This window comes from Rhinichthys klamathensis, unplaced genomic scaffold (genome assembly GCF_029890125.1).
Source record: "Rhinichthys klamathensis goyatoka isolate OS25496 unplaced genomic scaffold, OSU_Roscu_1.1 h1tg000319l_1, whole genome shotgun sequence".
NCBI lineage: Eukaryota > Metazoa > Chordata > Actinopteri > Cypriniformes > Leuciscidae > Rhinichthys > Rhinichthys klamathensis.
In genome coordinates, this window is record NW_026606835.1 from 713,649 (window position 1) to 729,528 (window position 15,880).

Here is a 15,880-nt window from a genome sequence, read left to right on the forward strand (position 1 = left end):
AGTCAAAAACGATTGATTCTGTTATGCTGTTCCAAACCTGTTTGATTTACTTTCTTCCAGTGTAATGGAGAAATTATGATGTAAACAATGTGCTGGTCTATGCAACTACAATAAATGGGGGCTAAAGCTTTCAAATAGGGCGCAAAAGTAAAAGTATCATAATAATATCAAAAAGTTGTGATGAACAAACCCAAATGTATGTATTTATCTTCCTCTCCAGTGAGGGGAATTTATTTTTTATCAATTCACATAAGTTATATAGATAGCCTATAACGACAACATAGTTACAAAATAGGGGAACATGTTCAGTGTATGTGTAAGAATATGTTCAATGTCATCAGAATACAATGTGCTCTACAGTAGTCACATTCAAATCCAGACTCAAAACACATCTGTTTAGCTGTGCATTTACTGAATGAGGTCTGTGGCACTGTACGTCCGACTGATTACACTGTATTTTATTTCTGCATCCTCCTTTTGATTCTAATCTCAAATGGCACTGAAAATTGCATAAGAGACAAACATAAATGACTTAATTGGAGAACTTGAGAGATGAAACCATGCTGATGACCTGGGTCTGTGGTGGAGTAGTGAGTTTGATGTGTCAATTAAACTCGAGGTTCTGTGGGAATGCGGACTGGATCGACTCCATTCCTAGAGCTTCCGAACAAATGGTTTTTTTGGGGTGCGGACTGATGGGGCAGTCCTAGAGCCCCTCCTGTCCGATTTAAGGGAAAAATCGGGTCTATTGGAGACGTCAAATATATATTTTTAGGCGCGTCGAAAGATCACCACAGACACAGTACAATCCACATGGGATAATCTCACAGTATAACAAGCAGCTGTAAAAAATATGATACACCAGTGTTTTGCCATAACTGTATCCGGGCCATTCCACCGAATGGGTGACATTTGCTTGTTGTAACTCTTCAAAATTAAACTTTATTTTTTAATCTTTTTCAACATTGAATCTAATACTACACATATTTAACTATTCAAAATGTGTATTGGTCAATCTCAGGCAACTTAATTTTTTTAAAAGGTTTAAGCAGAAGATGGGCGCATGTTTTCTCAATCCTGTTACCGAAAATCATGTGCCATTTAAAAAGCAAGTTTAAAAGCATGTCAATTAATTCCTTTGTTTTCCCCACAAGAAAGTGTTTATTTAAAAAAAAAAAGTTGGTTATATGTTCAAAAAATTTATATTTGTGACAATAAAATCACTATTAAGGCAAGGTGTATTTTAATAAAAAACACAAAGCCATTTTTTTTATTTTAAAGAAGACCGAAGCCTCAAGTTTATAGTTTTTTTTTTAGAATTTAATTTATTAAATAATTGTATAAATTATGGGCCAAACAAAACTAATAAAAATAGTGGTTTAATTTAATTTTTTTAGAAAAAGAAAAAAATAGTAACAGGACTGAAAGTAACAGGATTGAGTTTTTAAGCAAAAAGTTATCAAGTATGGCATATGGCCACATATAGCATAGATGCGAATAGCATGAGGACACTGAGCCATTTCTAGTGCCTTACCAAAAGTTAATATTTTTTAAAATAAAACAATTAAATCTAAGAAAAAGTTTAGGTAATTGGACTGTATGTTGAGATTGACCTTCTCAGTCATAGTTACAATTTCATCAAATATACAGAAATTAAAATGAGAGGACTTACTTATGGTCGCCCTATTGCCTTCAGAAGATCCAGATGATGCAACTTACTGTTGAAAATATGTCTTGTGGAATATTCTACGTTTTTCAGAGGGGGGATGTAATAGGGTAACAGGACTGAGTGAAAACCTGGGGACATGACTAAAATGTGTATTTATCTAAAATATTAGATCAAATGTTTTGGATATAAAGTCACACAGCAAAAAAAAAAAAAAAACTGATTTCTGAAGGATTTTAATCATCATATTTCATGGTAAAGTTTAGAGAGTGGGGACATGCAGAAAATGCTATTTTTTTGTGTTCTATGTAGTTTTTATTAATGTTTTTAATTATACATTTTAAATTTGTAGTTAGCTTAATGTGCACGACATTTTGCTTAATAATAAAATGTATTTTAGAGTTAATTTTCATGCAATTTTATACATATAATGTCCTGGGGACAGAAATGTCACCCTTTCTTTGGAATGGCTCATGCGTCCGACTGACTGCACTGTATTCTTCCTTTTGATTCTAAACTGAACTCAAATGGCACTGAGAATTGGGTAAAAGCAAAATAAGATACACCTGTGGTTTGCCAGATGAGTAGTTTATTCTGTATCATCTTTTTACTACTTTAATTCATTTGATTCTAATTAATTTTATAACTGTATCATTTATCTCTTTTAATTCCTTTTATAACTGTTTTAATTTCCCTTGCTTTTATTTTGTGCTTATTTTCTATGCAAAGCACTTTGAATTGCCATAGTGTGGTATTTTAATTCCTATGTAAAGGATTATGAATAACTCTTTTAATTTTCCTTGCTTTTATTTTGTGATTATTTTTATTCCTGTCTATGTAAAGCACTTTGAATTGCCATAGTGTATAAAATATACATAAATAAACTTGCCTTGCCTAGACAAATGAATAGTGATTTATTTTTCCTGAATTACAGTTGGTTTTCCAGAAGCCTTTCCAAACCAGTTCCTTTACCGATGGCATCAGGATGTGGTTTTGAGAGTTGAACCGCCTGTCAGATCGGGAGGGGCATTGGAAGATACTACTGCTCAATTTAAAATGAGAAATGGGTGAACACCTCATCTGCTGGGTCTCATTATAAGCCTGCCTTGTGACAGACACCACATTACCGCATCGAAAGAGACCCTTTAAAAAGGGGGGATTTATTTTGAGGAATGAATTACCAAGTATAATTAAAGCTTTAATCTCCTTTTTCCCCTCAACAAAACAATTTTGTATGAACCCAGAGAAGCAATCCAAAATTAATTTACCGCACCAGTGATTAGTATTAATGCTTTGCCATTTTTTTCCTCTTCCGTCGCTTGGCTCTCTCTTGCGCCAAGCTCAGATGAAAGGATATAGCCTGTTGTTACATGCGATATTCATGTGTAATTAACACAAGTCTCGCAGAGCACAGGGGGCAAGCTAGCATGTACTCTTAATAGCTTTCATCCTGGGAACGGCGGCTTTTGTCTCCCGCTGGCAGGGTTGGGGTAGTGTCGAAAACTTTGCTTGTCTGTCAGTCATCATGTAAAGCCAGAGAGCAACAACTCTTCACCCCGGCCATGAATGGATGATTTCTACATAGGCAAAGGTGACAGCGGGTTTAAGATGATTGAATGCAAAATTCCACGTGGAGCTCTTTTTTGTTTAGGGTTTTTGCAGGAAGGGGTGGAGAAATGTCAAGATGCGTGAACTGCCCCACAGGTCTTTATGCCGGTATACGTTGAAGCCTTTTGCCATGTTAAAACTTATACTTGTGAAGATGTATGCTCGCGTATGACTAGATTTTATTTTCTTGTACATTTTCCTTTCTTTCCTTGTTCCGTGCACCTATCTGGATCATACATGTTTGCATTTCAAAGCAGCTAATAGTTCTTGCTTTGATTAGAAATAAAGATATTGGCAATTAAAAGAGACAAAGAGATACAAATAAAAGCTTTGTCTCTCTTTCTATTGTTCTTCCAGAGCAATCTTCTTATTTGTTTCTTTTTCAAGAGGTTTCTCTGGTGACCTCGAGACGAGGTGTAAAGTCTTCTTTGATTGGACTAGACCTTCCAAAGCTGGTGTAATGAGGGAATGACAAAGTACCGTACCATGGGATCAATGTTGGAGGTGGAAAGCTGTTCGTTAGCGTAGGTATGTGAACGTCTTTGTGCTGTTTTGTAGGGTGCGAAGGGGATCGATGGTGCGTTTGCTTTGTGTAGGTAAATGATCATTGTGGAGATGGACAGGACCACTTTGTCTTGTGGCCCTAAGGGAACAAAAGACAAATTGGGCTAGAACTCCCATCATCCCTTTCACTCTCAATTCTACAACTTAACACTGGCAGTGATACATACGGGGAAGCTACAATGACAAACTGGGTCAAATTTTTTTAGCAGCACTTATAACCTTATTCAAAGGTTATTTTTTAGATGGAATTTATTTCCAGACAGTCAATATTTAATATTTGTATTGCTGTATTTAAGAACCAACATCTTTAGTAACAAATGCCTGAAAAAGGAGAACAGAGAACTTAAGAAATTTGGAAAGAATGTGACTAACTTTTGTTGTAGGCCTACCTACAACATTTTGCTCTGGTCCTTGAATTTGGCTCTGTGTTTGTGTTTTCCATGCGTCTGAAAGTTGCGGTTGGGGGTCAGTTTGTGTGTAAATGTACGTTTTTGACCAAAGTTTTCCACTTTTGATGTCATTTGTAGCGAGAAATTGCTATTGTAGTAATTAAATGTTTGCTTAGTTTTCACCAAAGCTCACTTTATTTTGCTGTAGATCATTAAACCATTACGTTGCCTCAGAAGTCTGGCGAAATCAGATTCGTGAGGTGCCTTCGTGCGCAAACGCTGCCTGCAAAGACAAGTTTTCAGATGCAGCCACTGATTCAGGAAACATGTAACTATCTTAATGAGTGAGTCACTGATTCATTCACTCATTTAAAATAGTGATTAATTCAGAAACAAACGTGAACTGTCTACATGAGTGCCATAGCTATGCAGGGGTTTGTCTCCCAACATTAAAAACATTGAAAACAAAAACAAACAAAAAAACTGTTGGGAATTCGTACAGATTTAGCATTATATTTGAACCACAATTACCTATGTAATCAAAGTGTGTATCTTCGATGATAGTTTGTGAAAGCAATGAGAAAGATCTGAAGCGGCACATAATGGATTTACTTGCGGTTTGACAGTTATAATTTAAAAATGTTTTATGTAGCCTACAAGTTAAAAACAATAGGCTTTTGAGAAACATGCATTAGAGCCCAAGTACACATTATATGCAACTTAATCATCCTATATCTGATAGAACAGGACAATGTATGATTGACCAACCAGAGAGTCGTGCAATAAATGTATATTCTACAGTATGTTCAGTGTACGCGAAGCACAATGCAGTAAATGTCATCATAATTCAGATGCCACATACATATGACAAGCTCAGAGATTTGAGTCTCTGTTATTGAAGAAAGAAATATTTATTTATAACCATATTAATCATGATAGTAATAATAATAATAATCATAATCATAATAATATAATGATTTCATTAATAAACAGTACTGGTTGTTTGAAGCACATTGGATGCATACAGAAAGAAAACTGAAATTTCGAGTACAGATCCAGGACAGCAGAAGTTTCGTCATTTCATTGTAAATAGAATACTTTATATTGGTTTATTTTTTTTTCTATAGTTCCCCCTCCCCCCCCTACGGTTATGTATTTGGAACAACTTCAAGATTTGAAAAAGAATGAAAGAAAATGAAAACAAACAAAAGAAAACCCCAAATGATAGATTTGTTGTTGCGTAGAGCTCATGTTGTACATGAAGAGAACCTTTAATATAATACATTTTATATTGAGATGACAGAGGAAGTAGCTTTTGTATATTTTCAGTAGAAAACAAAGGGGCTGGAAGCACACATACACACACACACATACACATCCAAGCTACATGGAAGGTAACTATCACTGAGACAACTAACTTGACTTCCATACAAACTCTTGTGCTTCGGGGATCTGGCAATGACGATGAGGAAAATCAGGTTGGCAGGAGTTCATTTTTTCCTTTTTCGTGTTGGGAAAAGCAATTGCCAAGATAAGTTTTGTCATTTCCATTGGCTTGACTGTGTTTGAATGAAGTCAAAGGGAACTGTGCAGACACAGGTGAGCTGCATAGCTGGTCTTACACCTGCCCTAACATCTAGAGCAGACGACCAGTGTAGATTTGAAGGATGTTTCTGATGAAGGAACAAGTGGCAGATACATGCGCTTGAGTCTCATCGTAGTTCTGACAATAGACTATAAGCAGACTACAGTTTGCATTGGTTCTCTGCTTTGGGTCGAGGAAGACGGCGAATGACTTTGGTGCTCAGGTTAATGGGCTGTTTGAGAGGAAACAGAGAGTAGAAGGAAGACAACAAGCCAAAGAATACAGTGCAAAAGCTGACATATACCTCACAGCAGGGTCGGAAAAACCAGGACATGTAAACAAGTAATGTCTCATTCGGACCAAAGCAAATAAATAAACCCAGAGGTCTCGGATCTCTGTAGAATTGACATCTTTTTGTTAGGTTGTTCAGTCGCAGTCTCTTCCAGAGCAGAATCCGCCACTCGGTTTTTAGAGTCCCTGAAACAACACATCTTCGCCGAAGTTCCCGTTGCTAGCTTTCGCATCTGACCCAGCGAACTGTTTTCAATGATCCTTCGGGTAACAAAGTAGCACAGTCGCTGAGATAGAAGTCACCAGCTTTGTAGAAAATAAAGTTTTGTTCTGAGAGGACAAATGCAGCAAGGAAGAGTAGCATCATTACCTATGGAAGGGAACACATCAGTTCTGTCATGTAACACCTGAGTCCGAGGAAGCGCATGATTTTGCAAAGCTTGGGAATGCTGTCTGTAGAGGTGGGCTATCTATTAAATGTACCATTTCTTCCCACTGAGCCAAAATACACACTGTAAAAAGCGTGGAAACGTGCAGTTGTTATTTTAAAGATGTATTTCTACCTGATCTGACCCACTTGCTTTCATGAATGTAACCTAAGGTTGATTCAGTCCTGTAAAAATGAAAATGTTGACCTGAATAAAACCAATAAATCTAGATGTTACCAAATGAAGCAGATTTCAAGGTAACCTGACAACATTTTTTTTTACAGTGCATTTCTTTCCTATGATAACACACTGCCGTTTTCAACATCGATTATAGAGCGACAAACCCTCTGACAGGAGACGTTTGAATGTGGATCAACTGTTCGCCATTTGCATAAAGAGAGAAAAAAAAGGAATTAAAGAAAGCCAGAGAGCATAATTCTGCTCCGTCTCCTCCAATCGGTTTATGTCTTTCTGCTATTGTCCTGCAGGGTCATGATAATGTCCGTCGGCCAGCTGGAGTGCTCCTGTGGTCAGCTGGACAGTACAGTATCTCCATCGGGTTTGGCTTCAACACGAAGACTTGCTTTACCATGTCCACACATTTACAAAGTACTGCTTAAAAAACAAAGACATGTACATAAAAAGTTACATTCAATAGCTGAACCAAATATACAGACAACAGAAACAATGCCACACAAGTGAAAATCTCTCAGTACTTGCATAAATCGTCGCCGAAAATAAACCTGGACCACCATCGAGAAACAAAAAAGGTACAATCCTCTTGAAGGGTTGCAAAGTCACAAATAGATATATCCATATATAAATGTTTTTCATACTGGTAATACAATAATACAACATTAGTAAATGGCTACAATCGACGTTTGACCACGCTGAGCAGCATGTAATTAGTACAACGTTTAAATATAGAAGGATGTGTCACTGAAATGGAGCTCATTAGAAGTATAAAGGTAATCGATTTTTAATAAAACTTTTGCTCGCAACCCTATGACTAAACTGGCATGTCGTTTTCCACCTTGCAGCGGGCAGGAACCCATTTTCAAGATGGACAGGGAAACTCCCGTGACAATACCAAGAAGACAGCTCCAATTTTCTTAATTTGTAGCCTCATGACACCACATACAAAAGTGTTTACTACACAGCACGGCCACCTCCACAACACTACAATGAAATGCTTTTTGGTAGCCCTGGGCTCCGGGGCCGCCGCGACCCAACACAACTCTATAAAGCCCCCTTCACACACAAGAACGCACGCACACATCCCAGTAAAACCTGCCGGCGGGCCATTTCGTATTGTGCTACAAACAACAGCGGGATGACACCGCATTCCCTCCTTCAGATCGGGTGGTTTATTTACAGTGTCTTCTCTTGTCCCATTCGATGCGACACCTGAATAACAACCTGATGTATTGTAAGTGGATCTTCTGACTGTCCCATGCAAGTTCGTCTGCCTTTCGTTTTTAACCTCTAGACGGGATGAATAACAGCTTTGAGAAGATCGCTGCCCCATGCTAGCGACTAAGCCTTTTCTCCAAGGAAGCAATGCCGTTCAACCCACGACAAAAACGGACTGATGGAAGACCCAGCTGTGCCATATATTCAAGGGCTCTGGATGAAGAGGGGCCACATGGAATCGTGTCTGGTGGGCCTTTAGCCTCTCTGCCCGGCCTCCTCGCGCAGGCCGGACAAGGAGGTCTGCGGTGGGAGGGGGGTGGGGGGTGTGAAGGACCAACATGAACACCCCATCCCCCCCTCCTACAGCACTAATTCATCACTCTGTTGCTATTTGCACTATTTGTACTACTTTTTTTCTTCACTTCTTTTTTGTAACATATTTATACATACATATATATCGCTATATAGATATATACACTCATCTTTTTCATCTTTTCGAAACCATAAACTTAAAAAAGTTTAGAAAAATAAAAAGTTTTATGATGACCTCTCCTCTTCTCCTCCACCTGAAAGGCTGTCCCAGGTGAAAGCTAACCCCTTTTTTCATCCACAGCTTGGCTGCATCAGTCTCGCGTCCCTACAGAGATATATAAATGCCTTCTCCTGACAGCCTCGGTGTAAGGATTTCCTCTTAACTTCTTTTTGTATGTTTTTTTTTTCATTGACGCTTTTCTTCCTTTATCCTTTTTGTTCCTTTTTAGCCGATGCTCTTCTCCTCTGTCTTCTTTCTTTATATTTACTAGATGCAAAAGAAAAAGAGAAAACATGAGTTAATCTGCATTGTATGTTGTTGAACTTCATGCAGACTGTTTAACACGCACATACAGTGGGGTCCAAAAGTCGGAAGACCATGCTTCTGTTTTTAATTTAAGAAATTTCCGTTGCAAATTATATTGTAAGCATGACAATTCAAAGGAACATTTTAATTGAATAATTCCTATGAAATATTATTATTATTGTTTGGGTTTTTTTTGGACTTTTTTCCATTACCATTTTTCTATTCCAAATCACATATCTATTCCAATAACATAATGATTTGAATTTATTTATATAAATAAAAATGATCCGCATAACAATTCGAAGGAAAAAATTCCTATGAAATAATAAATAATATAACAGCATCATTCAGGATACTCTACAAATTTGTAAAAAATGAAAACCTGATGATCACGTTATCTAGAAAAATAATTGAAATATTTCTTATTGATTTAACACCGCAATTTAATCATAAATGTTTGTTTTACATTTTTCTAAATCCTACACCTTTATTCCCAGGTTTAAATTACATTCTGAATCCCAGATTTTTCATTTGATCTCAGACTTTTGGACTAATTACACGATAGAAATGCAAATCATTTAGCAGGAAAATATGTCTGATTACATTATCTTCCATGCACCGGCTCAATATCAGAAACAATCCTTGGGTGTAACGCTAAACACACACTGTGGAATTATCTCCCAAATCCTGGATTATAGTAACGGAAGTGAAAATAGGGCTCAGCGGGGAGGGCTTCCACTAAATTTTCAGCCTACGAGTGAACCGGGTTGATCAGAGGCTCGGCGATATCGTTGCAGTCTGAGGAGGATGTTCGACACTGAGCTGAGAAGACATCCACCGGACAGGAAGAGAAAAGCAGAGAGAGAGGAGGAGGAGATTCCGGGGTGTCCTGGGGGCTCTCATCCTGAAAGAAGATCTCTAATTCGGGGAGATGTGGTGCCGTGCGGAGGAGCCTCAGAAGAGGGAGCGAGCTGACTTTAATTTTTTAACACGACTTTGTAGTTCTTCACCCATCCCTGGAGGAGCACACAGATGTGCTCCGGCATACTGATCATGCCCAATGATGGGCCTCTGTTCTCTGCTCGGGGCGTAATATCTCGGGAACAGACATGGGATCCTCAAGTTTTTGCTTGACAAACATGAACAGAAATCGACTGAGGGAGATGTAAAACTGTTGGTGGCCAGCCATGTCGATGAAAACCAAAAACGCTGGTAACATGATAAATGCTAAGTCCCCTTTTCAACATCCTATTCGAGTCCTATTGACTATTTCAGTGACAAAACTGAAAGAATGTAAAAAAAAAACAAAAAAAACACAAAAAACCCCTAGGTATTCAAAAAATACAATGAAATAAAATATTTAATAAATTTAAAACAAGTAAAATACTATTATATATATATATATATATATATATATATATATATATACACACAACCGTTCAAAAGTTTGGGGTCAGTAAGATTTTTTTTTTTTATTGAAAGAAATTAATACTTTTATGCTTCAAGGACGCATTAAATTGATCAAAAGTGACAGTAACGACATTTATAAAGTTACAAAAGATTTATATTTCACATAAATGCTGTTCTTTTGAAAGTTCTATTCATCAAAGAATCCTGTGAAAAGATGTATCTCATCGTAACCACAAAAATAATAAGCAGCACAACTGTTTTCAACATTGATAATAAGAAATGTTTCTTGAGCACCAAATAAGTATATTAGAATGATTTCTGAAGGATCATGTGACACTGAAGACTGGAGTAATGATGCTGAAAATTCAGCTTTGACACCACAAGAATAAATTACATTTTAAAATATATTAAAATAGAAAACAGTTATTTTAAATTGTAATAATATTTCACAATACTACTGTTTTTACTGTATTTTTAATCAAATAAATGCAGCCTTGTTGAGACATCTTTCAAAAACAGTACAAAAAATCTTACTGACCCCAAACAAAGAGTATATATAAAACATTTACATTAAAATAATATATATATATATATATATATATTACTATCAATTACATTTGCATCAAGTCTAGCAAAACAGAAAAAAACTAAACACAGAGAGTTGTAATTTTCCTTTTATTTAGACACAAAAATGGCTGAAGTATTACTTATTTTTATTTTATGTACATAGCTTTACCTACTGAATCTTGAAGTCCAAAAACAAATGGCTAAGCGAGAGCAGAATGTACCAGTTGGATTTTAACAGATGACGCGATTCATATAAGCTGAAACTTTCACAATGTTAAGCCTACATGAAATGGACAGCAAGAACACATTTAATACTACGGGTTATACATACAAAAGATGACTGCGATATGTGCTCACATATATTTATATATATATTTATATATATAGTATTATGTACAAAGAGTACAGTTTTTGCTTTAAAAAAAAAAAAACATTTTCTAAAAATCCCCTGACAGAAGAAAATTGCACAATGACACAGCACATGGAATAGACACAATTTTAAATGACAGAAAGTTAATGAGGTAACAGCAGATATAATGTTAAACTGCCTTATCGTTCAGTGTGACCCAGTCTGGGTCTATTATCGACATCATTCTATGCAATTTAAGCCGATGCATTGTGAAATAAACAGTTATATTATTATCAACTTCTATTTTTTAGCTTCTAATTTCATCCTGTTTGCAGTTTTGCACCCTCAAACAGACCTCTCAGTAAATGAACATTTGTGCCATCAGATTGAGAGAGATGAAAATCTGCTGCTATGTGGACTGGCCCCTGGCCCATGGTGCCATCTTACAAATCACTGCATTAACAGAGCTAATTAAACAGGCAATCTTTTAATGGCCCACTGCGGCGTCCATGCAAGACGGAGACTTCCATCTTGTCAATCTGCAAGCTCACACATTCATTTAGACGACTGCAAACTGTCTCCTCAGCAGTTATTTCATGCTCAGCGCTGTGTTTTCTCTCTGCCTAAATGCTGGAATTAAATAAATGGGTGATTGAGTCCTAATATAGTCGCTTGATTAGTTTAATTGTCTGAAATAGAGATGGAAATGCCTTAGTCAAGAATATGATAGTCTTTTCCATGAATTAACTCCGATTCATTTACAATTCTGCATAGATATCTAACAAGAGGAAGCGCGGTTTATGGTCAAACTAAAAACGGCGTTTTGCCACTTTTTAGGACTAACAAAGTACGTGGTTGGAAGCACCGAACACAATGAGTATTTCATTTCAAAAAGGCTCGTAAATGACCACTCTGAGTAAAGCCACTTCAGAAAATGTGAGTGCAACAAAGTCAATTAAAATGGTGTCTTCCACATAAATTAAACCGAGGTCAGAGGGCAGCGTAAATACTTTCCCGATGTAAGGAAAAAAGGACATACATTTAAATAGCTCAACAACACACAGCACAGAGAAATTGACTCACATCTGGACATAATATGCTCTCTCCTCTCCTCAGAAAAGGTATAAACAATTTGGATTTAAAGCCTATTATATTATATTATATAAAAACGTCACCACATAATATTCTTAAGGGTGTATAATAATTTTACAAAAGAAAGGACTTTGTACTTTGTATGTTTAACACATAGTGGCAATAGTGTTGTTATATGCCACACCTGTCTTGTTTTTCATTTTCAAACTGATCAACACTAACAACACATTGTTCAAAGTCAGACATAATAAAAATGTCAAGAAAAATAAGCTTAAATAGAGAAATGAAAATCACAATGTTATTTACAGTGCATGATAAATCTGGTATTCCATTCCCACAGAAGACTATTTAGCTCTTATATTTTGGTTTCTGATAAACGAATAGTTTGGATATTTAAGGAAAACAAGCCCTTTTTTTAGTCCACTTTTAAACACTTCTCCCAAATGAAAACATATTTACAGAGCCCCGTACATGACTGCGGAGAAATATGTATCGAGGGAGGCCACAAATTTTGTTCTCTCGTTTTAGTTTAATTGTGGCCACATATTAAGAATTCATTCCCATCACGACTTACTAATTCGTTCCCTCATTTAAGTAAATCGTGGCCGCGTTGAACTAATTTGTTCCCTCGTTTTGGTTTAACTAAACCAAGGGAAAGAATTATTACAAGGTGGCCACGATAAGGAACTAATTAGTAAAATGTGCAGATGTATTAGTAAGTCCTGGGAACCAATTATTAATTCGTGCAAACGATTTAGCCTACATATATTTCCCCCGCATATCATGTGCGGGGCTCCGTACATATTCAATACTGATTTAACAAAATGTAGCTTTTAGTTTTGCTATTGCTTGTACAGTCTACATAAACGCCTGCCTTTGTGCAGTTTTTCCCTCTTTTCTTAGAGCCAAGTGAGCCGGACGCAGCACTAGGGGAACAAGGACACATTCGTTTAGGTGAAATATTATGTTGCGCTGTAGATTTCTCCCTACAAAGGTGGAAAAAAGCAATGCATCTAATCTATGTTTTACAATAGGCTGCTGTGATTTCACACTCATGGGAGAACGGTGTGTCTGAAGAGGCAGCCGCAACAGCTATGGTAATAGACTGAGCAGAACGGCTGTGCCACGCGCCTGGCTGGCCTAGTGTATCTCCAAATGAGATCAGTGGTTATTGACTCAATGCTGTTATCTTTAATCTGTGGAGTAAATTACTTTGGATGCTGCCTCTCTACCCTGGTTTCTTTCCCCTTCTTCTATAACTCCACCCTTACAATTCCATTTGAGGGGTGCATGCTGCTATTTACTGGGGGTGTGCGCGTGTGTGTGTGTGTGTGTGAGACACGAGGACATGATCAACGCCCAGAGGAACCAGGAAACGAGGGAGGCCCTATTTTACTGGGAGGATTACTGCCACCCCCAACTCTTCCTTTCTCATTCTTCTTCTCTCTCTTCTCTAAAGGCCTGGCATGTCTTATCACAGGTCCTGTATAAAGTGCTGGGCCTCGGGGGGGAATGTCACCTTGGGGGAAAATCTCTCACCTTATAGTGCACAAGTGCTTCTCCATTGAGAAAAGAACGTTAGGCTGGATCTTCTTGAAAATAGATCACTAGACTTTCAAGCCTTATTCCACATTTTACAAAAAGATACAACTCATTTATTATGTTAACTATATTTCTATTGTATTTATAAAAACGAAATACATACAAACGTTTAAAGGGTTGGGATCAGTATTATTTAAAAAAAGAAAGAAATTAATACTTTTATTCAGCAAGTATGCATTAAATTGTGTCAGTAAAGGCATTTATAAAGTTTTAAATAAATGCTATTCTTTTGAACAAAAAATATTAAGCAGCACAACTGTTTTCAACATTGATAATAAGAAATGGTCTTGAGTGACAAATCAGCATATTAGAATGATTTCTGAAGGGTCATGTGACACTGAAGACTGGAGTAATGATGCTGAAATTCAGTTTTGCCATCACAGGAATAAATAAAAATAGAAAACAGTTATTTTACATTGTAATAATATTTCACAATATTACAGTTTTTTACTGTTTTTTTTTATTAAATAAAAGCTTTGATGAGCATAAGAGCTCTTTTAAAAATCGTACCGATCCCAAACTTTTGAACACATTTTTTATGTGTGTGCAAATATATATATTTTTTTTTTAAATTGATTAGAGAAGTTTCTTGTTCAATGAGAAGTTGTCTGACTCTATATGAAGAGTATGTTTGTCTTTTTCCTAATTGTTTCCCTGCACAATATCTTAAATCATCCCGCTCCTATTGGGAACTCTTAGCCTGGCCTGTCCTCCACATACATTTTAGACTTGACTAAAAATGTCCCGAAGATCTATGACTAGGTCGCATACTCTCAGCGCTTAACACGTAACTCAACAGCAAATCAATACTGGAACATGTTGTTTAGAACATCATAAGAGGAACTCTCTGCAAAGGGAGCAGATTCCCAGTTGGTAGTGGGATGTCTTTTTATTTTAAATGTATCAATCCCTATAGTCTGATACCTGGTATATCCCTGTATCTTTGTTAGTTAAAATTTTCAATTCAAAATGATTTTCAAGCGGACTGCGTCTTCCATATTAACATAAGCGTGATGGAGATTTGAGCAACGAGCAGTAATTGCTCCCCCTGTCATCTCTGTTGCAGTGGGATTCTGGACATCTCATCAGCTAGAGGGTGCAATAGACCGTGTAGTGGGGAAGTGTTCTCTCTTTCCACATTACCGCACTGTGTTTATTTACAGAATGCCTTCTGAGCAGCAGAAGCGGCCTTGATTAAGTGTACGCTCTTTATGTGACACCTAACAGATTAAAACTGAAGGAAACCTTGCTGAGGGCATTCCTTCATGAATATTTGCTTTTGCTTTGAAAAAGGCAGACATATTTGCACACAGGTTTAGTTAAAAATATGAATTGTAAGCAAACATCAACATTATATCATACATGTACTATGCTCTAAGATTATTTCATTGTTAGATATTTTGCTATTATTGCCTGTAAATAATAAGTAGATTTGCGTATGAGAAAATGTAACCAGATTTGTTGATTTTATGGGTTTGTTGAAATAAAAACCTAATTATTATTATTATTATTATGGTAACACTTTACAAGTTTTCATTTCTCAATATTAGTTAAATTAACTAACATGAACTAACAATGAGAAATATATTTTTTGCTGCATATATTAACCTTAGTTAATGTTCACTTTAGTTCCCAGTGCAGTGACTAATATTAACAGATACAACTTTTGATCCTAAAAATGTAATAGTAAATGTTAAGATTATCATTAATAGAGATCAATAAATGCTGTAGTGCATGTTAACTTATGCAGTAAAGTAATGTTAACAAACGAAACCTTATTGTAAAGTGTTACCATAATAATGATAATAATAATAATAATAAATATAGCTGCAAGCAGCAAGTATCGGGGCCAAGCACAAAGAACACGGTAAAACATGGCAACATGACTGGGAGCATCAGACCAACTGGCAAACCATTTAGGCAAAATGGCTGAAAAATCCTTAGTACAGTCCCTAGTAATATGATTGAATGGTTTATCACTTTTGACCAGTAGGTGGCGCTGTTATGAAATTGATGTGAGGTGACACAAAGTTTGGTGTCAATATGCCAAAGCATTGCAGAGATACAGACTCAGAGTC